Source organism: Heterodontus francisci, chromosome 11 (genome assembly GCF_036365525.1).
Source record: "Heterodontus francisci isolate sHetFra1 chromosome 11, sHetFra1.hap1, whole genome shotgun sequence".
Lineage (NCBI taxonomy): Eukaryota > Metazoa > Chordata > Chondrichthyes > Heterodontiformes > Heterodontidae > Heterodontus > Heterodontus francisci.
In genome coordinates this window covers 81,074,873-81,101,230 of record NC_090381.1, presented here as the reverse complement: position 1 = coordinate 81,101,230, position 26,358 = coordinate 81,074,873, and the positions used below count along the sequence as shown (strand labels likewise).

Here is a 26,358-nt window from a genome sequence, read left to right as displayed (position 1 = left end):
GCAGCAGTGACAAATGTTGACACCTGCCCTGCTAATTACTGCAGGGCTCCTCCAGAGCAATCCAGGCACAGGAATTTTTGTTTCAGTTCACCAATGGCTGCTCTATCACACTTCATGTGGCAGCATGGCTTTTCTCGTATGCATGCTGCGCATATGTGCATGGATTGTGCAACAGAGTCATGAGCATGTCGTCAGTGGATAGCCCTCGTCGCCCAGTAGCCATCCTTTGATTTGCTGTGGTAGTTCAAATGCACTTAGCAGAGCGGACTGCTGCAGAATGAGGGCCTCATGACGGCTGCCAGGATAGCAGGAATTAACCTGCATGATTCTCTACCTATGGTCACACAGTAGCTGGGTGTTGAGGGAATGGAATCCCTTTCGGTTCTGCCACATGGCAGAGTTGAAATGCGGCTCCTGCAAAGCCTCGTGCTCTCTCTGTATGTTTCTCTCTGGCAAGAGAGAATGAAATGTATACAGCTGTCTTAGAATACAGGGCTCAGTGTAGAGGCCTGCTCAGGTCAGGAAAAAAGAACCCGACCCGAATCCGACAGATCCACAGCGGGACAAAGCCCGACCCGGCCCGAGCCCCTCCGATTTTGCCCCGAGTCCGACCTGACCTGACCCAAACCCGCCCCGACTCGACCCGACCCCGACCCGATTATCCCTTCACTTACCTTCCGACTGGGAAGCTCCACGAAGCTGCAGCGCATGCGTGATGACGACACAGTGACATCAGTCGCTCACTGCGCAGACTCAGTTTCGACCCAGACTCCCAGCTCAGATAAGTTTTTTAATTTCAATACTTACTGGCAAAGCACTTACCGTGTGTATCCAGCCCGACCCAACCTGGCTCGACTTGGACTCGGCCCGACCCGACCCGAGCCCGACACATGTCGTTGGGTCCCATCGGGTTTGGGTCGGGCAGCAGGCCTCTACCTCAGTGACCTCCTTTATGCAACAGTGAACTGGGAGATGTTGCAAATATTGCCTGCTCCAGCTTGAAAGGAGACAGATGCATAAAATTTCATGGCTACAGTGAGCTTCACAGCCACTAGCAAAGCTGCCTTTGTCTTGCTCTGAGGCTGCAATTGTGGTTACAGTCGATGGCAGATTTCGGTGACGACCTCCTTAGTAAAGCAGAGATGTTTGATACACTGTCCCTTGCTGAGGTTGAGGTAGGAGAATTTCTCCCTGAATACCCAGGGTGGATGTGGCCTCCTGCTGAAAGCCCTGCTTCCCCTCCTCCTGCTCCCTCTTCCAGCAGCTTGTCCAGCTCTGTGTCACATCTGCTCATTCTCCCTGTCATGCTGTAGTCCAAGGGGATGCAAACCACTGCAGAATATGATGTCAATTAGCCTGTAACACTAATGTGACGTCAAAGGTGCCATTTTGAAACTTGAGGCTTCTGTTAAGGCTGTGTCTTAACCTCACACAGCTGAACACACATTCAGTATAGGAGGACCACACCACCTAATGGTTTGTGCCGAATCCTTGAAATCAGGACAAAGTTGTTCAACATGTGCCACATCACTCCCTGTTGACTTCAGAACTTGAAACAACTATGAAAACCACAAAACACTTCTACAATCACAACATGAGCCAGTAGAAATCAATCAGCAACTAACCTGAAAGTAATTGATGACCCTTTAAATGATGTTATCCTTCCTGCACTGAATGCGTGTTCAGTTGCACAAGGTTAGGAGAGGGCATTAGCTGAAGTGTTGAGCTCCAGAATGGCACCACTGGCGCTACACGCTGACTGACGATATACTTTGCCCACTCTGCATCCATCTGGTGGACCCTCCCTGCAAGCCTGCTAACACCCTCAGCAAAATGGTGTCCAGTGCGGTCAGCATCAGACGTGTGCATGGAGCCGCGGGAACCATTTTGGAGGCAAAATGACACCCATAGCCCCGATAAACAGGTGCTATGGAGCCAAATTTCATAGCCAGTATTTCTCATTGAGATTCAGGTAGGAAAATAACTCCTTAAGCACACTGGGCAGATATGGCCTTCTGCTGAGAGCCATTCTCCCCCGCTTTCCTCCTCTTCTTCCAGCAGCTTATCCTGTTCTGCGTGGCCTTTGTTTCTTCATCAAGTCAAGTTGTATTCCAAGTGAAATGCCTACAGTCTCAGAATAAGGGGTCAGTCATTTAGGACGGAGATAGGAGAAATTTCTTCGCCTGACAGGTTGTGAACCTTTGGGATTCTCTGCCTCAGATAGCTGTTGATGCTCAGCAGTTGAGTATATTTGAATCAGAGATCGACAGATTTTTGAATACTAAGGAAATCAAGGGATATGAGTAGAGTGCAGAAAAATGTAGTTGAGGTAGAAGACCAGCTATGATCTTATTAAATAGTGCAGCAGACTCAAGGGGCCAAATGGCCCACTTCTGCTCCTATTTATTAAGTTCTTAGTGCACCCATGTCTGGAAGCAACTGGCTTGTGCAGAAGCCTTGAAGTCACCAAATAGTCTTCAGCACCTGCCATACCAGTTTCTGTAACTGCAACTTGAAGCAACTATAGAAAGCAGACACTTGTAGTATCATTGCAACAGCCAGAAGAAATCAACCAACATCTAGCCTGTAAGTTAGATTAGATTAGATTAGAGATACAGCACTGAAACAGGCCCTTCGGCCCACCGAGTCTGTGCCGAACATCAACCACCCATTTATACTAATCCTACACTAATCCCATATTCCTACCAAACATCCCCACCTGTCCCTATATTTCCCTACCACCTACCTATACTAGTGACAATTTTTATAATGGCCAATTTACCTATCAACCTGCAAGTCTTTTGGCTTGTAGGAGGAAACCGGAGCACCCGGAGAAAACCCACGCAGACACAGGGAGAACTTGCAAACTCCACACAGGCAGTACCCGGAATTGAACCCGGGTCCCTGGAGCTATGAGGCTGCGGTGCTAACCACTTCGCCACTGTGCCGCCCCAATTTGTTGTTGATAATCCCTTTAAATGGTGCTGCTGGGGGTTTTCTACTGCTGAATGTGTGTTCAGCTGTGCAAGGTGAAGAAAGGGCATTAGGTGGAGCTTGAGCTCCAAAATGGCACCATTGGTGGCAAATCAGTGTTACATGCTGATTGTCTTCATGATCTGCCTGCTCTGCGTACTTCTGGTGGCTGTTTACTGCATGCATGCTAACATCCTCACCAATGTAGCAACCTGCATGATTGGCCCCAAAAGTGTGCATGTGCACCGCAGATGCCATTTTGGAGCTCTAAGGGTGCTCGTAGCATCCAAAAAATGGGCACTAATGCACCCAGTTTCTCACCCTATTGAGACAGCACAACAGAATATTAAAAATATTTAGTCAGACATAACATAAATAAATGTACAGAAAGAGCTTTGCCTTTTTCCCACAGCACTGACATTCCCATAAAGTCAATAATGAAGAATATATAAAACATAGAATAAGAAAAGGTCTTTGAATCTTCCACAGCTCAAGTAGAATCTGTTTGCCAAGGACTCTACCCAAACTAATTAATCTCATGAGACAAAATTCTACACTGGTGCCCCAAAGGTAATCAAGTGAAATTCCAGAATATTTATCTAACTTTACAGTGTGCAATATACGTGCTAAATTGATTTCCCTCCTTTGCATGACATTTCCATGGTCCCAGCAACAAAAACATCAACTTGCATTTACATAGCACCTTTAATGTAACAAAGTATCCCAGGATATGCCAGGAAGGAGGAAATCAGGAAAGGTGACTGAGTGCTTGGTCAAAACAGTGACTTTTAAAAACACTTTTGAAGGTGGAGCAATTGATGTGGAGAGGGATGAAGATGTGACTATGTTCAGGGAGGAGGTTCCAGGCTTGATCATGTATGGTGGAGTGCAGGGAGCTGAAGATGTGCAAGAAGCTGGAGTCAGAAGAATGTTGTGTTTGGGAGGGACTATAGGATTGGAGGAGTTTGCAATGAGAGGGTGGACTGAGGTCTTGGCAGAATTTACAGATGAGGATAATGATTTTAAATTTAATATGTTGTGAATAGCGAACCAGTTCAGATCCGTGAGCACGGTGGAGGAGGGCTGGGTAGTATGGTGGGAGTTGGCAACTGAGTGGGACAGTGCAGAACAGGATATAAGTGGTGGAATATCAGACAAGTTGAAGTTTATGGGGGGGATGGGGCATGGGAGGCTAGAAAGAAGAGCATTAGAGTATTTCAGTCTTCATGTTGCAAAGGCATATTTAAGAATTTCAGTAATCAAGGGCTCTCAATTTGTTATTGTCTCCCAGCCATGTTCACCTCTCCAATAATTCTGTTCTAGAATCCCTGCGATATGGTGTCTGCCTTTCTGATAGCACTGAACCAGCCCTTGCTAAAGTCACTAAAGATATCTTATGTGACTAACACAGTGAATTATTGCTCCTCATCCTCAACATTTCCGAAGCATTTGATTTGCTTGACCATACCACCCTCCTTTAATATCTCTCCTCTGTTGTTGAGCTCCATGGGATGCTCTTGCCTGGCTCCATTCCCACCTATTTGAATGCAGTCAATATATTTCTAGCAATAGCTTAGCTTTCTTTAGTGCAATGTCACTTCTGGCACCCCTTTGAGGAGCTACTCTTGGCCTCTTCCTCTTCTATATCTCTACCATTTAGCAACATCATTGGCAAGCAAGGGGTCATCCCCCACATAGAATCATAGAATCAGTGAATGGTTACAGCACAGAAACAGGCCATTCAGCCAGTTGTATCAGTGCCGGCTCTCTGCAAGAGCAACTTTACTAGTCCCACTCCCCCGCTTTTTCCCCGTAGCCCTGCAATTTTTTCTTCTTCAGGTGCTTATCCAATTCCTCTTTGAAAGCCACAATTGAATCTGCTTCCACTACATTGTCAAGCAGTGCATTATAGATTCTAGTCACTTGCTGTGTAAAAAAATTCTTCCTCATATTGCTGTTGCTTCTTTTGCCAATCACCTTAAATCGGTGTCCTCTGGTTCCCGACCCTTCTGCCAATGGGAACAGGTTCTCTCTATCTACTTTGTCTAGACCCCTCATGATTTTGAACATGTCTATCAAATCTCCTATCAATCTTCTTTTTTCTAAGGAGAACAGTAACAACTTTTCCAATCTATCCACATAACTGAAGTCCCTCATCCCTGGAACTATTCTCGTAAACCTTCTCTGCACCCACTCTAATGACTTCACATCCTTCGTTAAGTGTGGTGCCTAGAATTGGTCACAATACTCCATTGAGGCCAAACCAATGTTTTATAAAGGTTCATCATAACTTCCTTGCTTTTCACTGAATCACAGAATTGTTGCTACACAGAAAGAGACTATTCGGCCCATCGTGTCTGTACCAGCTCTCTGAGTGAGCAATTCATTTACTGCCATTACCCTGCCTTCTCCCCATAACCCTGCACATTCTTCCTTTTCAGATAACTATCTAATTCCCTTTTGAATGCCTCAATTGAACCTGCCTCCACTGCACTCTCTGTCAGTGCATTCCAAATCCTAACCACTTGCTGCGTGAAAAAGTTTTTCCTTATGTCACCATAGCTTCTTTTGCCAAATATCTTAAATCTGTGCCCTCTTGTTCTCGATTCTTTCATGAATGGGAACAGTTTCTCCCTATCTACTCTCTCCAGACCCCTCATGATTTTGAATGCCTCTATCAAATCTCCTCTCAGCCTTCTCTTCTCCAATGAAATCAGTCCAACTTCTCCAATCTAATTTCATAAATGAAGTTCCTCATTCCTCGAACCATTCTCGTGAATCCTTTATGTACTCTCTCCATTGCCTTAAACCTTTCCTTAAATGTGGCACCCAGAACTGGACACAATACTCTAGTTGAGGCTGAACCAGAGTTTTATACAAGTTTAACATAGCCTCCTTGCTCTTGTACTCTACGCCCCTATTAAAAGCCTAAGATACTGTATGCTTTATTAACTGCTGTCTCAACCTGTCCTGCCACCTTCAATGACTTATGCATATATACACATAGGTCCCTCTGCTCTTGCATCCCCTTTAGAGTTGTACCCTTTATTTTATATTGTCCCTCCATGTTCTTCCTGCCAAAATGAATGACTTCACACTTCTCCGTATTGAACTCCATCTGCCACTTGTCCGCCCATTTCACCAACTTGTCTATGTCCTTTTGAAGTTTCACATTGACTTCCTCACAGTTTGCAGTGCTTCCAAGTTTCGTATCATCCTCAAATTTTGAAATTGTGCCCTATACACCAAAGTCTAGGTAATTAATATATATCAGGAAGAGCAAGGGTCCCAACTGACCCTTGGGGAACTCTACTACAAACCTTCTTCCAGTCCAAAAAACGTCCATTAACCACTACTCTCTGTTTCCTATCAATCAGCCAATTTCATATCCATGTTGCTACTGTCCCTTTTATTCCATAAGCTATAAATTTTCTTACAAGTCTATTGTGCAGTACTGTATCAAATGCCTTTTGAAAGTCCATGTACACCACATTAACTGCATTACCCTCATCAACCCTCTCTGTTACCTCTTCAAAAAACTCCATCAAATTAGTTAAACACAATTTGCCCTCAACAAATCCTTGCTAGCTTTCCTTAATTAACCTGCATTTGTCCATGTGACTATTAATTTTGTCCCAAATTATTGTTTCTAGAAGTTTCCCCACCACCAAAGTTAAATTGACTGGCCTGACTTTGCTGGGAGATCTTTACACCCTTTTTTGAACAAGGGTGTAACATATGCATAACATAAAAGCAAAATACTGCAGATGCAGGAATTCTGAAATAAAAACAAAAAGTGCTGGAATTACTCAGCAGGTCTGGTAGCATTTGTGGAGAGAGGAGCAAGGTTAATGTTTCAGGTCTGTGACCTTTCATCAGAACTGGCAAAGGTTAGAACAGAATTAGGTTTTAAGCAAGTGAAGGGGAGGGGCTGGGGGAGAGAACAAAGGGGAAGGTGTTTTATAGGGTAGAGGGAGATTAAATAACAAAGCTGTCCTGGGACAAAGGCAAAGAGTGTGTTAATGCTTATGGTGAAAGACAAAGCATTAGTCCAGAGAGAGTGTTAATAGCAGAATAATGAGCTGCTCTGGCTCCACCCCATGTGTTTAAGGAAGACTGGAAAATTATGGTCAGTGACTCCTCAATTTCCACTGTCATTTCCCTCATAGATGCACCTCATCTGGCCCTGGTGCTTTATCAATTTTAAGTACAGACAGCCTATCCAATACCTCTTCCTTATCAATTTTAAATTCTACTAATGTATTAATTACCTCCTCTTTCACTGTGACCTGGGTCACATCTTCTTCCTTGGTAAGGACAGATGCAAAGTATTCATTTAATATCTGAGCTATTCCCCCCGTCTCCATGCATAAATCTCCTTTTTGGTCCCTAATCGGCCCTACTCCACCTTCCACCACTCTTTTATGATTTATATGCCTATAGAAGACTTTGGGATTCCCTTTTATGTGAGCTGCCAGTCTCTTTTCATACTCTCACTTTGCTTCTCTTAGTTGCTTTTTCACTTCTCCTCTGAACCTTCTATGTTCAGCCTGATTCTCCATTGTATTATATACTTGACATCTCTCATAAGCACATTTCTTCTTCTTTATCTTACTCTCTATCTCTTTTGTCATCCAGAGATCTTTGGACTTGTTAGTTCTTAATTTCCCTTTTGTGGGAATATAGCTTGACTGTACCCAAAATATCTCTTCTTTGAATGTAGTCCATTGTTAGGTACCAGGTTTTCTGCCAACCTTTGATTCCAATTTATCTGGCTCAGATCCATTCTTACCCCCACTGAAGTTTTCTTTCCCCCATTTAATTATTCTTATTCTGGATTGTTCTTTGTTCTTTTCCATAGTCAACCTAAACTTTATGATACATTGATCACTGTCCCCTAAATGGCCTCCAACTGACACTTGATCCACTTGGCCCACCTCATTCCCAAGAACCAGGTCCAGCAGTGCCTCCTTTCCCGTTGGGATGGATACATACTGTTGTAGAAAATTTTCCTGAACACACTCTAGGAACTCTTGCCCCCTCTGCCCTTAACACTACTACTATTCCAGTCTATATTTGGATAATTAAAGCCCCCCATTATAACTACTCTATAATTCTTGCACCTCCCTGTAATTTCCTTGCAAATTTGTTCCTCTACATCCTTTCCACTAGTTGGTCACCTATAGACTACATTGAGCAATGCAATTGCATCTTTTTGTTCCTTAGCTCTAGCCAAATAAATTCTGTCCTCTGGTACATCCCTTCTTTCCAGCATTGCAATGCTCTCCTTAATTGATATTGCCACCCCTCCCCCTTTTCTTCCTTTCCTATCTTGCCTGAACACCTTGTATCCAGGAATATTTAATACCCAGTCCTGCCCTTCTTTGAGCCAGGTCTCTGTTATAGCCACAACATCATATTTCCACATGGTAATCTGCACCTGTAACTCACACTCTGCATATTCATATACATGCACAGTAACTCTGATTCAGAGTTTATTACTTTCTCCATTACTCTGCCCCCACCTAGTAATTTACTATTCCCTACTCTAGTGCTATCTATCTCTCCCAGTATTCCGTGCACCTTGGTGTTCTTCTCTGATATTACCTCCTGGTTCCCACACCACTGCTAAGTTAGTTTAAAACCTCCCCAATAGCACTAGCAAATCGCCTGGCAAGCAACTCACTCCCAGCTCTGTTCAGGTGAAACCCATCCGGCCTGTACTGGTCCCATCTCCCCCAGAGCCAGTTCAAATGTACCAAGAATCTAAAGCCCTCTCTACTGCACCATCTTTCCAGCCACACATTAATCTGCACTATCCTCCTATTTTTATACTCACTTGCACGTGGTACTGGGGGTAATATAGAGATTACTACTTTTGAGGTCCGGCTTGCTAATTTCCTACTTAGCTCCCTAAATTCTGATTGCAGGACCCCATCTCTCTTTCTGCCTATATCATTCGTACCAATGCCGGCTGTCTACTCTCTCCCCTCAGGGTGGTCTGCAGCTGTTCAGTGACATCATTGACCCTGGCACCAGGGAGGCAACACACCATCTTGGATTCACGTCTGCGGTCACAGAAACACTTGTCTGTTCCCCTAACTATCAAATCTCCTAATACTACTGCTGTTCCAGTCTTCCTTGTGCCCTCTGTACAGCTGAACCACCCGTGGTACCCTGGACCAAGCTCTGGCTGCACTCCTCAGATGAACCATCACTGTCATCAGTATTCAGAACTGAATACTGGTTAGAGAGTGAGACGCACTCAGGGTTCTCCTGCACTTCCTACCTGTTTCTTCTTGCGTGCCTGGCAGTCACCTATTTCCTCTCTTCATGCATATTCTTAAGCTACAGGGTGAACACATCTATAAATATGCTATCCAAAGCTCTAAACCTCACCAATGCACTGCAGTAATGCCAGCCACTGCTCAAGTTCCGAAACCCAGAGCTTGAGTGGCTGCAACTGACAACACTTCCTGCACATATGGAAGTGTCCTGGCATTCCAACATAGCACAGAATGTGTACTCTCGAGGTCTGATCAGCCCTGCCATTCCTTTATCTATTAATTAATAAACCTTGCTCCTGCAATAAAACTTACTTTGCTCAGTGCTAATAAACCTTATTGCTGCTAATAATAAACCTCACTACTATTAATAAACCTTACCAATACTAATGAATTGCACTGTATGTGTCGATTTATTAAAACTTGGATCCCTTATGCCTTTCTAACCACTTTCTCAACCTGGCCTGCCACCTTCAATGATTTGTGCAATATACCCCCAGGTTTCTTTGTTCCTGCACTCCCTTCAGAATTGTACCCTTTATTTTATACTGCCTCGCCACATTCTTTCTACCAAAATGTTATCACTTCACACTTCCTTGCATTAAATTTCATCTGCCACATGTCTGCCCATTCCACCAGACTGTCTGTATCCTCTTGAAGTCTATCACTATCCTCTTCATGTTCCCAATACTTCCAAATTTTGTGTCATCTGCAAATTTTGAAATTGTGCCCTGTACACCCAAGTATATCATTAATATATATACCTAGTACCAACCTCTGAGGAACCCCACTGTATACCTTCCTCCAGTTTGAAAAACAAATGCTCAGTACTACTTTCTGTTTTCTGTTACTCAGCCAACTTTGTATTCATGCTGCCACTGTCCCCTTTATTCCACAGGCTTCAATTTTGCTGGAAAGCCTATTACGTGGCCTTTTGGAAGTCCATGTACATCACATCAACCTCATTACTCTCATCAACCCTCTCTGTTAATTTATTAAAAAACTCAAATAGGTTAGTTAAATATGATTTGCCTTTAACTGATTATCGTTTCTAAAAGCTTTTCTACCACTGAGGTTAAACTGACTGGCCTGTAGTTAGAACATAGAACATAGAACAGTGCAGCACAGTACAGGCCCTTCGGCGCACGATGTTGTGCCGAACCTTTAACCTACTCTAAGATCAAACTACCTACATAACCGTCATTCTACTATCATCCATGTACCTATCCAAGAGTCGCTTAAATATCCCTAATGTATCTGCTTCTACTACCACCGCTGGCAGCGCATTCCACGCACCCACTACTCTCTGTGTAAAGAACCTACCTCCGACATCTCCCCCAAACCTTCCTCCAATCACCTTAAAATTATGCCCCCTGGTGATAGCCCTTTCCGCCCTGGGAAAAAGTCTCTGGCTATCCACTCTATCTATGCCTCTCATCATCTTGTACCCCTCTATCAAGTCACCTCTCATCCTACTTCGCTCCAATGAGAAAAGCCCTAGCTCCCTCAATCTTTCTTCGTAAGACATGCCCTCCAGTCCAGGCAGCATCCTGGTAAATCTCCTCTGCACCCTCTCTAAAGCTTCCGCATCCTTCCTATAATGAGGCGACCAGAACTGAACACAATATTCCAAGTGTGGTCTAACCAGGGCTTTATAGAGCTGCAGCATAACCTCGCGGCTCTTAAACTCAATCCCCCTGTTAATGAAAGCCAACACACCATACGCCTTCTTAACAACCCTATCAACTTGGGTGGCAACTTTGAGTGATCTATGGACATGGACCCCAAGATCCCTCTGTTCCTCCACACTACCAAGAATCCTGTCTTTAAGCCTGTATTCTGCATTCAAATTCGACCTGCCAAAATGAATCACTTCACACTTTTCCAGGTTGAATTCCATCTGCCACTTCTCAGCCCAGCTCTGCATCCTGTCAATGTCCCGTTGCAACCTACAACAGCCTTCCACACTATCCACAACTCCAGAAACCTTCGTGTCATCGGCAAACTTGCTAACCCAGCCTTCACTTCCTCATCCAAGTCATTTATAAAAATCACAAAGAGCAGAGGTCCCAGAACAGATCCCTGCGGAACACCACTGGTCACCGAGCTCCAGGCTGAATACTTTCCATCTACTACCACGCTCTATCTTCTATGGGCCAGCCAATTCTGTATCCAGACAGCCAACTTACCATGGGGAACCTTATCAAACGCCTTGCTAAAATCCATATAGACCACATCCACTGCTCTTCCTTCATCAACGTGTTTTGTCACATCTTCAAAGAATTCAATAAGGCTTGTGAGGCATGACCTGCCCCTCACAAAGCCATGCTAACTGTCTCTAATGAAACTATGCTTTTCCAAATAATCATAAATCCTGTCTCTCAGAATCCTCTCCAATAATTTGCCCACTACCGACGTAAGACTGGCTGGTCTATAATTCCCAGGGTTATCCCTATTCCCTTTCTTGAACAAGGGAATAACATTTGCCACCCTCCAATCATCTGGTACTACTCCAGTGGACAGTGAGGACGCAAAGATCATCGCCAAAGGTGCGGCAATCTCTTCCCTCGCTTCCCGTAATATCCTTGGGTATATCCCGTCTGGCCCCGGGGACTTACCTGTCCTCATGTCTTTCAAAATTTCCAGCACATCCTCCTTTTTAACATCAACCTGTTCGAGCACATCAGCCTGTTTCACGCTGTCCTCACAAACGACCAGGTCCCTCTCACTAGTGAATACTGAAGCAAAGTATTCATTTAGGACCTCCCCTACCTCCTCTGACTCCAGGCACAAGTTCCCTCCACTATCCCTGATCGGCCCTACCCTCACTCTGGCCATCCTCTTGTTCCTCACATAAGTGTAGAATGCCTTGGGATTTTCCTTAATCCTACCCGCCAAGACTTTTTCATGTCCCCTTCTAGCTCTCCTAAGTCCATTCTTCAGTTCCTTCCTGGCTACCTTGTAACCCTCCAGGGCCCTGTCTGATCCTTGCTTCCTCAACCTTAAGTAAGCTTCCTTCTTCCTTTTGACTAGCTGTTCCACATCTCTTGTCATCCAAGGTTCCTTCGCCCTACTATCCCTTCCTTGCCTCATCGGGACAAACCTATCCAGCAGTCGCAGCAAGTGCTCCCTAAATAACCTCCACATTTCTGTCGTGCATTTCCCTGAGAACATCTGTTACCAATTTATGCTCCCCAGTTCCTGCCTAATAGCATTGTAATTCCCCCTCCCCCAATTAAATATTTTCCCATCCTGTCTGCTCCTGTCCCTCTCCATGACTATAGTAAAGGTCAGGGAGTTGTGATCACTATCACCGAAATGCTCTCCCACCAAGAGATCTGCAACCTGGCCAAGCATCAAATCCAACTTAGCCTCCCCGCTAGTCGGCCTATCTACATATTGAGTCAGGAAACCTTCCTGGACACACCTGACAAAAACTGCTCCATCCAAACTATTTGCACTAAGGAGGTTCCAATCAATATTAGGGAAGTTGAAGTCACCCATGACAACAACCCTGTTACTTCTGCACCTTTCCAAAATCTGCCTCCCAATCTGTTCCTCCGTGCCTCTGTTGCTATTGGGGGGTCTATAGAAAACTCCCAATAAAGTGACTGCTCCTTTCCTGTTTCTGACTTCCACCCATAATGACTCAGTAGACAAACCCTCCTCGACGACCTCCCTTTCTGCAGCTGTGATACTATCCTTGGTTAGCAATGCCACTCCCCCACCTCTTTTACTTCCCTCCCTATTCCTTTTGAAACATCTAAACCCCAGAACATCCAACATCCATTCCTGCCCCTGTGATATCCAAGTCTCCGTAATGGCCACAACATCGTAGCTCCAAGTACTGATCCATGCTCTAAGTCCATCACCCTTATTCCTGACACTTCTTGCGTTAAAATAGACACACTTCAACCCATCATACTGGCTGCAACTTTGCCCTGTCAACTGACTCTCTGCACTCTGTATCTGCCTGTTCAACAGCTACCCCATCCACTGATCCGTAACTCCGGTTCCCATCTCCCTGCCAAACTAGTTTAAACCCTCCCGAAGAGCTCTAGCAAACCTCCCGCCCAGGATATTGGTGCCCCTCCAGTTCAGATGCAACCCGTCCTTCTTGTACAGGTCCCACCTTCCCCAGAAGGTATCCCAATGGTCCACATATCTGAAGCCCTCCCTCCTACACCAGCTCTGTAGCCACGTGTTCAGCTGCACTCGCTCTCTGTTTCTAGCCTCACTAGCACGTGGCACTGGTATCAATCCTGAGATTACTATTCTGCTCGTCCTGCCTTTTAGCTTCCAACCTAACTCCCTATATTTGCTTTTCAGGTCCTCATCCCTTTTCCTAGCTATGTCATTGGTACCGATGTGTACCACGACTTCTGGGTGCTCCCCCTCCCACTTAAGAATCCTGTAGACTCGATCCGAGACATCCCTGACCCTGGCACCCGGGAGGCAACATACCATCCGGGAGTCTTGTTCGCGACCACAGAATCTCCTGTCTGTTGTTCTAACCATTGACTCTCCTATCACTATCGCTCTCCTATTCTCCCCCCTTCCCTTCTGAGCCACAGAGCCAGGCTCAGTGCCAGAGACCTGGCCGCTGTGGCTTTCCCCTGGTAGGTTCCCCCCCCCCCCAACCGTATCCAAAACGGTATACTTATTATTGAGGGCAACGGCCACAGGAGATCCCTGCACTGTGCGCCTATTCCCTTTCCCTCCCCTGACAGTCACCCAGCTACCTTTATCCTGTAACTTAGGTGTCACTACTTCCATATAACTGCTCTCTATCACCCCCTCAGCCTCCTGAATGATCTAAAGTTCATCCAGCTCCAGCTCCAGTTCCCTAATGCGGTCTGTGAGGAGCTGGAGTTGAGTGCACTTCTCACAGGTGAAGTCAGCAGGGACAGGTGACCCTTACCTCCCACATCCTGCAATAGGAGCATGCAACTGCCCTAGCTTCCATCCCCTCTGCTCTAAATTGACAACAGAGATTAAAAAATAGATAAAGGAAAACCTTACCTTACCAAACCCTCCACACAAGAATCCTTTTTTTTTCGGTTAGAGGAGGAGGATGGGTGGGAGACACTACACATGTAGTATTTCAGGTTTAGCCACTGCCCGAATATATAAGTTCACTTACCCAGCAAACCCCGTGTCCGGGTCCGCCAAATCGCGAGGTAAGTACTTTATAGTGAAACTTACCTTCCCGGCTGGGTTTATCCTTACACCCTTTTTTGAACAAGGGTGTACATAACATTTGCAATTCCCCAGTCATCTGGCTCTAGCCCCCTACCTAAGGAAGATTGGAAGATTATGGCTAGGGCCTCTGCAACTTCCATCTTTACATATACACTATGATATTCAGTTCAACCTCTTCACTACTTCTGTCAATCCCTTGACTGCCTCCATATTGTCGTATAAAAGCAAAATACTGCAGATGCTGGAAATCTGAAATAAAAACAGGAAGTGCTGGAAATTGATCAGAATAGATGAAATGTCACAGACCTGAAACGTTAACTCTGTTTCTCTCTCTCCACAGATGCTGCCAGACCGGCTGTGTATTTCTAGCACTTTCTGTTTTTTATTCCATACTGTTGGACCCTTGTTCAACAACAAGCCTTGGATGAGTTATAACTTTCTTCAGCTCAACACTAGAAAACAAAAGCAATTGTCTTCAGCCCCAGCCACAAACTCAACTTCCTTACCACTGACTCCACCCAATTGCCCAGCCACTCAGACTGAACGAGATCATTTGTAATCTTGTCCTGCACAGCACTGAGAACAGTTCTGACAAAGGGTCATTAACCTGAAATGTTGGCTAGAATTCTCTGCTACCCCTCATGAACGGGCTGGTGGAGGGGGGGTGGAAAAGGGGGTGCGGGGGGTGCGAGGTGGGGTCCGTAAAATTGAGTGGGAGGTGGGGGGGGTGCCATTCACAACGTCTTCTCACCCCACCTTAATTTTACGTGGGGCAGTGGCGGATCAAGGTCCTTAAGTGACCAATAACTGCCACTTAAGGGCCTCCTCCCACTGCCGCTGGTATTTTACCAGCAGTTGGCGGGCGGCTCAGGCCCGCAGAATGCCGCCTGGTAAAACCTGGCGACCTTCTTGAGGGCTGTGGGGTGGCACTCCAGATTGGGCACCCCCGCAGCCCAATCGCCCCCACTGCACAACACTCCGCCACTCCTCCCCCACAACCGACCCCCCCAACCCTTGCCTCGCCGGGGCCCAACTTACCTTGGTGCCATGACTGTCATCCCTCTTGTTTCTGTTGGCTGGGTGCAGTCCCAGCAATGGTGACTGCTGCTGGTGGCGCTGCTGGGACTGAGAGCTGTCAGCCCGCTGATTGGCTGGCAGCTCCATTAGGCAGGACTTCCTGCCTCAGGGAGGTGGAAGCCACGCCCAAAGCCAATTAAGGGCCTCGGAAGTGTAAAATCCTGGCGTGGCACGCCAGGCCCGACGGAGGCAGGCTCGCCCTCGACTTTTTGACCGGTCGGCGGGGCCTCCTGCCCAATGTAAAATTCCAAACGTTAACTCTGTTTCTCTCTCCACAGGTGCTGTCAGACCTGTTATTTCGAGCCGTTTCTATTTTGATTTCAGATTTCCAGCATCTGCACCACGTGCTCTTGTAAAAAAGATGGATTTGTGCTGCATTAGCTGTTCTCAGCTGGAGCACTCGTGGGATTAGTAAGAAAACTGGGGGTTAAATTGGACTTTGTAACAACCATTTATCAGGCAGTGCATAGCTTCCTAAGGCCTCAAAATAATAGCTAGAAGTCTTGCACACACTTCCCATATTGACAATAATGACAGACAAGAGATTAGGCCATGAGCACATGCAAATAAGGGTGTAATGCCTACTTCAGGTCCCTGTTGTAGCTTTGGTTTGCACTGACACTGGCTACTTCAGGGAAAACCTACCCTGTGTAAAAATAACAACTAATATTTATGTAGCACCTTTAATGTAATAAAACGTCCCAAGGCACTTAAAAGGAGCATTAATAAAACACTGAGCCACATAAGGAGATATTAGGTCAGATGACCAAAAGCTTGGTCAAAGAGGTAGGATTTAAGGAGTGTCTTAAAGGAGGAAAGTGAGGTAGGAAGCAGAGAGGTGTAGGGAGGGTATTCCAAAGCTTAGGGCCTAGGCAACTGAAGGCGCAGCCACCAATGATATAGTGATTAGAATTAGAGGAGTGCAGATATCAAGGGCGATTGCAGGGTTAGAGAGGATTACAGAGATAGGAAGGAGTGAGGCCATGGAGGGATTTGAAAACAAGGATGAGAATTTTAAAATCAAGACGTTGCTTGACCTGGAGTCAATGTAGGTCAGTGAGCACAGGGGTTATAGGTGAACAGGACTTGGAAAGGGTTAAGACATGGATGAATTCAATGAAGAGTAATTTTGGGCAGGGTGTAAAACCAAAATTACATCGGATGCTTTGAGTTTCCTGTCCCGAGAGTTAAGTTAACATTATCCCCAGGCAGTTAGAAACTGGAGGATCATTATCACCCACAGAACCAAACCATACTACAGCATGAGCCATCACCTCTATAAAATAGAGAAGGTGAATGCAAGGCTCATTAGGATGTACAAAGGCTGTAATTTATTGCTCAACCGAGTGATAAATGTATACAGCAAGAAAAGAACTTTCAACATCCTGTTTGTTATCTGGTTGAGTGACTAAAATTGAATTAGGTGATGTGTTTCCTACAATTTGGAGGAAGATAGTTCAATTTGGTCAAATAATCTTTCAGATTGAACAGCTGATACATACATGCAAACTAAAAATAATTGATTCAGTATTGTAGTTTGTCATTGATGATACATATATGAGACATTGAATTAAAAACTGGAAAAAGAGCAACCTAATTTTATTGATTGGTTCAAACTTTTTGAAAAGTAAATTTTTGCTGTTTTAAAATTACCTTTTGTGTGGTCCTCTAAATAGCACCAACATTTCACACAGATTCACAAGCATTTATGCATACTTGCCTGAATTTTATGTGGATTTCCAGCTTGTACTGGATGTCTGTGGTTTAGATGTGGTTTTTGATTCTGCCACTAACCTAGCTCACATTTTAAATGTTTTGCAACAGTTAAAACAGGGAAATATTGTTTGGTCTTAGTTCACTGCCAAATATGAGCATGTCTGAAATTTTGCCTTGCCTTAATTTGTACAATTTATATTATGGTTACAAAGATTTTTCATTAGAACCCATGATATTTTCCAGAGCAAATAACCCCACCTCCCATAAATGTTATTCTGAATTTTAAAAAATATATTTTCACATCATATGGTGACATGTAAATGGTATAAATTTAAAATAATTGTTCATCTGCCAGCTTAAATAAAAGAGTTCACTGATGGATTAAAACAGAAGCCTGTCTAGCTCTTAATGGGTTTGTCAGACTTTGTAGTCACTTGCAAAGCACTTTTTGACTCTTGTCCTCAAATTACATCTAATTCTGAAAAATCACATTACTCTGCAAATATATCAGTAGCTTGGACAAGCATATCTGAAAAACTTCAAAGGAATTGCCATTACTTGCAGAACAGAAAACCCATTAAAGCCACACATCATGATAACGGTTTCTGAAACATGAAAAACGCTTGACTTTTCCTTTCCAGGGCAGAGCTTTGAGGGGGTATTACTTCCATGTCTGTTCTGGCCCTGAACTAGTTTCCTAGCTCAAAGTTCCTGAAGGGATTCCCGCTGTTAGGAGAGAAGCTACAGATTCAAGAAGGAAACACCGGGCTGCTGCATCGGAAGATCCACCATGCAACTTGAGGGGCGGCACAGTGGCGCAGTGGTTAGCACTGCAGCCTCACAGCTCCAGGGACCCGGGTTCGATTCTGGTTACTGCCTGTGCGGAGTTTGCAAGTTCTCCCTGTGTCAGCGTGGGTTTCCTCCGGGTGCTCCGGTTTCTTCCCACATGCCAAAGACTTGCAGGTTGATAGGTTAATTGTCCATTATAAATTGCCCCTAGTATAGGTAGGTGATAGGGAAATATATAGGGACCGGTGGGGATGTTATTGGAATATGGGATTCGTGTAGGATTAGTATAAATGGGTGGTTGATGGTCGGCACAGACTCGGTGGGCCGAAATGCCTGTTTCAGTGCTGTATCTCTAAACTAAACTAAACTAAATGATCCAAAGAATAGAGTGAGGCCAAGACTGAGGTCTTCAATTGTTAAGTCCCTTGGATTGAAGGAGGGAGTGGTGGCTGCTATAAGGCTATTTTCTTTCATTTGGGCATTTATTGCCTCAGGAAGTGGCAGTAAGTGTGGCAGAGAGCTGGGAAGTCCACTATGACCCTAGGCCTCCCCAACCTGCTCCTCCACTGCCATTTACATGCGGCATGCCAGGAAAGGAATGGGCAAATAATGGTTCTGGTGGGGTTGGTGGTGGGGGAAATCCCACTGAGTGGTGAGGACTTACCGGACCCATTGTTCACCATTCTGCACTGTGGTCCCAACTAATTTTGAAGAATCTGTCCACAAAGAAACATAAAAAATTTATGGCACAGAAGGAGCCCACCATATAAGTACCAGTCAAAAATGAGCTTTCCAGCATAATCCCACTTTCCAGCTCTTGGTCTATAACCCTGTAGGTTATGGCACTTCAAGTGCATGTATACGTACTTTTTAAATGTGGTGAGGGTTTCCGCCTCTACCACCCTCTCAGGCAATGAGTTCCAGACCCCCATCAGACTCTGTGTGAAAAAAATTATCCTCAACTCTCTCTAATCCTTCTGCCAATTACTTAAATCTATGCCCCCTGGTTTTGACCTCTCTGCTAAGGGAAATAGGTCCTTCTTATTTCTTTATCTATGTCCCTCAGAACTTTATATACCTAAATTAAATCTCCCGTCAGCTTCCTCTCTTCAAGGGGACCAATATCGTTGTGGGGAGGTTTGCTAGTACTACTCAGGAGGGATTAAACTAGTCTTGCAGGGGGGTGGGACCCAAAGTAGTAGTCTCTCCGATGAGATAGTTGAGGCAAATGTAGAGGTTAAAGCAAGCAAGTCCAGTATGCAGGCCGGGCAGAGGCAGGACAGGGAGCATGGAAGATCTGGTAGGCTAAACTGCATTTACTTTAATGCAAGAAGCCTTACAGGTAAGGCCGATGAACTCAGAGTATGTATCGGTACATGGGATTGTAATATTATAGCTATTACAGAAACGTGGTTGAGGGATGGGCAGGACTGGCAGCTCAATGTACCGGGGTACCGATGCTTCCGGCGTGTCAGAGGTGGAGGGAAGAGAGGAGGGGGAGTTGCACTATTGATTAGGGAGGACATCACGGCAGTACTTAGAGAGGATATCCCGGGGGAAATGTCCAGCGAGGCCATATGGGTAGAACTTAGAAATAAGAAAGGGATGATCACTTTGATGGGATTATACTGTAGGCCCCCCAATAGTCAGAGGGAAGTGGAAGAGCATATATGTAGGGAAATCACAGATAGGTGTAGGTATTATAGGGTTGTAATAGTAGGTGATTTTAACTTCCCTAATATTGACTGGGACTGCCTTAGTGCTAAGGGATCAGATGGGGAAGAATTTGTTAAGTGTGTCCAGGATAGTTTTCTGAAGCAGTATGTGGATGGCCCTACTAGAGAAGGGGCTACACTCGATCTCCTCTTAGGAAATGAGGATGAGCAGGTGGTTGATGTGTCAGTGGGGGAGCGCTTTGAGACCAATGACCAATAGGGCAGCACAGTGGCACAGTGGTTAGCACTGCAGCCTCACAGCTCTAGCAACCCAGGTTCGGTTCTGGGTACTGCCTGTGCGGAGTTTGCAAGTTCTCCCTGTGACTGCGTGGGTTTCTGCTGGGTGCGCCAGTTTCCTCCCACAGCCAAGGACTTGCAGGTTGATCGGTAAATTGGCCATTATAAATTGCCCCTAGTGTAGGTAGGTGGTAGGAGAATTGAGGGAAGGTGGAGATGTGGTAGGGAATATGGGATTAATGTACGGTTAGTATAAATGGGTGGCTGATGGTCAGCAGAGTCTCAGTGGGCTGAAGGGCCTGTTTCAGTGCTGTATCTCTCTATGACTTTATAACTCTATTAGTTTCAAGATAGTTATGAAAAAGGCTAGGACTGGTCCTCAGGCTGAAGTCCTAAATTGGGAGAAAGCTAATTTTAATGGCATCAGACAGGAACTCTCAAAAGTTGAATGGGAGAGACTGTTTACAGGTAAAGGGACATCTGGCAAGTGGGAGGCTTTTAAAAGTGAGATAGGAAGAGTTCAGGGCTGGAATGTTCCTGTTAGATGGAAGGGCAAGGCTGGCAAGTTTAGGGAACCTTGGTTGACGAGGGATATTGAGGGTCTGGTCAGGACAAAGAAGGAGGCATATGTCAGGTATAGGCAGTTGGGATCAAGTGAGTCCCTTGAGGAGTATAGGGGATGTAGGAGTACACTTAAGAAGGAAATTAGGAGGGTGAAAAGGGGCCATGAGATTTCCCTGGCAGATAAGATAAAGGAGAATCCTAAAAAATTCTATAAGTATATTATGAGTAAAAGGGTAGCTCGGGAGAGAGTAGGTCCCTTTAAGGATCAGTGTGGTAATCTATGTGTGGAGCCACGGCACTTGGGCGAGGTCTTAAATGAATACTTCTTGTCTGTATTTACCGTGGAGAAGATCTTGGAAGCTAGTGAGTTCAAGGGAGGGAACAGTGATATCCTGGAGCATATCAACATTACAAAGGAGGAGGTGTTGGAGGTTTTGAAGCGCATTAAGGTGGATAAATCCCCAGGGCCTGACCAGGTGTATCCTCGGATGCTATGGGAAGCAAGGGAGGAGATTGCTGGGGCCCTGGCAGAGATTTTTGTATCATCGTTAGCCACGGGTGAGGTACCGGAAGACAGGAGGATAGCTAATGTTGTGCCTTTATTTAAGAAGGGCATCAGGGATAAGCCAGGGAACTACAGGCTGGTGAGCCTTACATCAGTGGTGGGAAAGTTATTGGAAGGGATTCTGAGAGACAGGATTTATATGCATTTGGAAAGGCATGGTATGATTAGGGATAGTCAGCATGGTTTTGTGCATGGGAAGTCATGTCTCACAAATTTGATTGAGCTTTTCGAGGAGGTGACTAAAAGGATTGACGAGGGCAGGGCGATGGACGTTGTCTACATGGACTTTAGCAAGGCCTTTGACAAGGTCCCGCATGGTAGGCTGGTCCAGAAGGTTCAAACACATGGGATCCAGGGTGAGCTAGCAAATTGGATACAAAATTGGCTTGGTGATAGGAGGCAGAGGGTGGTAGTGGAGGGTTATTTTTCAGATTGGAGGCCGGTGACCAGTGGAGTGCCGCAGGGATCGGTGCTGGGCCCTCTGTTGTTTGTCATATATATATTAATGACTTGGATGTGAATGTATGGGGCATGATTCGTAAGTTTGCAGATGACACCAAAATTGGTGGTATAGTGGACAGTGAAGAAGGTTGTCTAAGGTTACAAAAGGATATAGATAAACTGGGAAAGTGGGCAAGCGATTGGCAAATGGAATTTAATGCAGACAAGTGCGAAGTGATGCATTTCTGGAAGTTAAACCAGGGCAGGACATATACAGTGAATGGCAGGGCCCTGGGGAGTGTTGTTGAGCAGAGAGACCTTGGGGTGCAAGTACATAGTTCCCTGAAAGTGGCAACACAGGTAGACAGGGTGGTGAAGAAGGCGTATGGGATGCTTACCTTCAATCGGCCGAGGCATTGAGTACAAGAGTTGGGACGTCATGTTACAGTTGTACATAACGTTGGTTAGGCCGCATTTGGAGTACTGTGTGCAGTTCTGGTCGCCATACTACAGGAAAGATGTGATTAAGCTAGAGAGTGTGCAGAAAAGATTCACAAGGATGTTGCCTGGTTTGGAGGGCTTGAGTTATAAAGAGAGATTGGATAGGCTGGGTCTGTTTTCCCTGGAGCGAAGGAGGCTGAGAGGGGACATGATAGAGGTATATAAAATTATGAGAGGCATAGATAAGGTAAATAGCCAGAGTCTGAGTCAGAGGTCAAATAACTGAGGGGGAACTAGTGAATAAGGCCAGTAAGACTGAGAGGAAGAGCAGGCAGGGAGATGTTGCTGAGCACAGCGAGACTGGTGGTCTGAAGTGCATTTGTTTCAATGTGAGAAGTATAACAGGTAAGGCAGATGAACTTAGAGCTTGGATTAGTACTTGGACCTATGATGTTGTTGCTATTACAGAGACTTGGTTGAGGGAAGGACAGGATTGGCAGCTAAACGTTCCGGGATTTAGATGCTTCAGGCGGGATAGAGGGGGATGTAAAAGGGGTGGGGAAGTTGTATTACTGGTTAAGGAGAATATCACAGCTGTACTGCGGGAGGATACCTCGGAGGAATCATGCAGCGAGGCAATATGGGTAGAGCTCAGGAATAGGAAAGGTGCAGTCACAATGTTGGGGGTTTACTACAGGCCTCCCAACAGCCAGTGGGAGATAGAGGAGCAGAAATGTCGACAGATTTTGGAAAGATGTAAAGGTAACAGGGTTGTAGTGGCGGGTGATTTTAACTTCCCCTATGTTGACTGGGACTCACTTGGTGCTAGGCGCTTGGATGGGGCAGAATTTGTAAGGAGCATCCAGGAGGGCTTCTTGAAACTATATGTAGATAGTCCAACTAGGGATGGGGCCGTACTGGACCTGGTATTTGGGAATGAGCCCAACCAGGTGGTTGAAGTTTCAGTAGGGGAGCATTTCGGGAACAGTGACCATAATTCCGTAAGTTTTAAGGTACTTGTGGATAAGGATAAGAGTAGTCCTCAGGTGAAGGTGCTAAATTGGGGGAAGGCTAATTATAACAATATTAGGCAGGAACTGAAGAATTTAGATTGGGGGCGGCTGTTTGAGGGTAAATCAACATCTGACATGTGGGAGTCTTTCAAACGTCAGTTGATTAGAATCCAGGACCGGCATGTTCCTATGAGGATGAAGGATAAGTTTGGCAAGTTTCAGGAACCTTGGATAACGAGGGATATTGTGAGTCAAAAAGAAAAAGGAAGCATACGTAAGGGCTAGAAGGCTGGGAACAGACAAAGCCCTTGAGGAATATAAAGAAAGTAGGAAGGAACTTAAGCAAGGAGTCAGGAGGACTAAAAGGGGTCATGAAAAGTCATTGGAAAACAGGATTAAGGAGAATCCCAAGGCTTTTTATACGTATATAAAGAGCAAGAGGGCAGCCAGGGAAAGGGTTGGCTCACTCAAGGACAGAGGAGGGAATCTATGCGTGGAGCCAGAGGAAATGGACGAGGTACTAAATGAATACTTTGCATCAGTATCCACCAAAGAGAAGGACTTGGTGGATGATGAGTCTAGGGAAGGGCGTGTAGATAGTCTGAGTCATGTCGATATCAAAAAGGAGCAGGTGTTGGGCGTCTTGAAAAACATTAAGGTAGATAAGTCTCTAGGGCCTGATAGGATCTACCCCAGAATACTGAGGAAGGCAAGGAAGGAAATTGCTGGGACCTTGACAGAAATCTTTGTATCCTCATTGGCTACAGGTGAGGTCCCAGAGGACTGGAGAATAGCCAATGTTGTTCCTTTGTTTAAGAAGGGTAGCAAGGATAATCCAGGAAATTATAGGCCAGCGAGCCTTACGTCAGTGGTAGGGAAATTATTAGAGAGGATTCTTCGGGATAGGATTTACTCCCATTTGGAAACAAACGAACCTATTAGCGAGAGGCAGCATGGTTTTGTGAAGGGGAGGTCATGTCTTACTAATTTGATTGAGTTTTTTGAGGAAGTGACAAAGATGATTGATGAAGGAAGGGCAGTGGATGTTATCTATATGGACTTCAGTAAAGCCTTTGACAAGGTCCCTCATGGCAGACTGGTATAAAAGGTGAAGTCACACGGGATCAGAGGTGAGCTGGCAAGATGGATACAGAACTGGCTCTGTCATAGAAGACAGAGGGTAGCAGTGGAAGGGTGCTTTTCTGAATGGAGGGCTGTGACTAGTGGTGTTCCACAGGGATCAGTGCTGGGACCTTTGCTGTTTGTAGTATATATAAATGATTTGGAGGAAAATGTAGCTGGTCTGATTAGTAAGTTTGCGGACGACACAAAGGTTGGTGAAGTTGAGGATAGTGATGAGGATTGTCAGAGGATACAGATCGGTTGGAGACTTGGCAGATGGAGTTTAATGCAGACAAATGTGAGGTAATGCATTTTGGAAGGTCTAATACAGGTGGGAAGTATACAGTAAATGGCAGAACCCTTAGGAGTATTGACAGGCAGAGAGATCTGGGTGTATAGGTCCACAGATCACTGAAAGTGGCAACGCAGGTGGATAAGGTAGTCAAGAAGGCATACGGCATAGAGTCATAGAGAGATACAGCACTGAAACAGGCCCTTTGGCCCACCGAGTCTGTGCCGACCAACAACCACCCATTTATACTAATCCTACATTAATCCCATATTCCCTATCACATCCTACAACCTACCTACACTAGGGGCAATTTACAATGGCCAATTTACCTATCAACCTGCAAGTCTTTGGCTGTGGGAGGAAGCCGGAGCACCCGACGGAAACCCATGCGGTCACAGGGAGAACTTGCAAACTCCGCACAGGCAGTACCCAGAATTGAACCCGGGTCGCTGGAGCTGTGAGGCTGCAGTGCTAACCACTGTGCCGCCCTTTTGGATCCAACTTGTCACTTCCCCTTGAGTCCCATGGGTTCTTACTTTTCTGACCAGTCTGCCGTGTAGAACCTGGTCAAAAGCCTTGCTAAAATCCACGTAGACTACATCAAATGCACTACCCTCATTGGCCCTCCTTGTTACATCCTCAGAAAAATTCAATCAATTTAGTCAGACATGACCTTCCTGTCACAAATCCAAGCTGGCTGTCCTTGATTAATCTGTGCTTTTCTAAATGACATATGCGATCGCATTATGCGGTGACCAGAACTGTACGCTGTACTCTAGCTGTGGCCTAAATGGTGTTTTATACAGTTCTAGCATAACCTCCCTGCTCTTATATTCTATACCTCGGCTAATAAAGGAAAGTATCCTGTGTGCCTTCTGAACCACCTTATCTACCAATCCTGCTACCTTCAGAGATCTGTGGACATGCACTTTAAGGTGCCTTTGTTCCTCTACACTCCTCGGTATCCTACCATTTATTGTGTATTCCCTTGACTTGTTTGCCCTCCCCAACTGCATTTCCTCGGGATTTAATTTCACTTGCCACTTTTCTGCCCACCTAAACAGTCCATTGAGATCTTCCTGCAATCTACAGCTTTCTTCCTCACTATCAACCACACAACCAATTTTTTGTATCATCTTCAAACTTCTTAATCAAGCCTCCTACATTTAAGTCTAAATATGTACCACAAAAAGCAAGGGACCTAGTACAGAGCCATGCAGAATCCCACTAGAAATAGCCTTCCAGTCACAAAAATACTGGTCCACCATTCGCCTTTGCTCCTACCATTGAGCCAATTTTGGATCCAACTTGTCACTTCCCCTTGAGTCACATGGGTTCTTACTTTTCTGACCAGTCTGCCATGTAGAACCTTGTCAAAAGCCTTGCTAAAATCCACGTAGACTACATCAAATGCACTACTCTCATTGGCCCTCCTTGTTACATCCTCAAAAAAGTCAATCAATTTAGTCAGACATGACCTTCCTTTCACAAATCCATGCTGGCTGTTCTTGATTAATCTGTGCTTTTCTAAATGACGATTAATACTGTCCCTCATATTTTTTTCTGATAATATGCCCACCACCGAGGTTATGCTGACTGGTCAGTAATTGCTTGGTTTATTTCTTCCTCCATTTTTAACCAATGGTACAACGTTAGTAGTCTTCCAGTCCTTTGGTACCATGCCTGTAGCCAGAGAGGATTGGAAAATGATCAAGCTTCCATTACTTCTTCCCTTGCTTTTCTTAGCTGACAGGAATACATTTTATCCAGACCTGGTGGACTGAATTTTACGCTGCCCCAGCGGGTCGGATGGTGGTGTGGGGGGGAATAGGGGCGGCATAAAATTGAGTGGGAGGCTCCGGGAGGCCTTCCCGCCCCACTCTTGCCTCCGGCCAACATTATGGCGGTCAAGCGGGGGTGGGGTGGG

General features: G+C 45.3%; 1 protein-coding gene across 1 annotated transcript in view; it reads right to left on the bottom strand.

The window, feature by feature from the left end:
• The window catches only part of mcf2l2 (MCF.2 cell line derived transforming sequence-like 2), a 401,635-nt gene that overhangs the window by 47,947 nt on the left and 327,330 nt on the right, over positions 1-26,358 (bottom strand). The gene's annotated exons all lie outside the window — the stretch shown is intronic.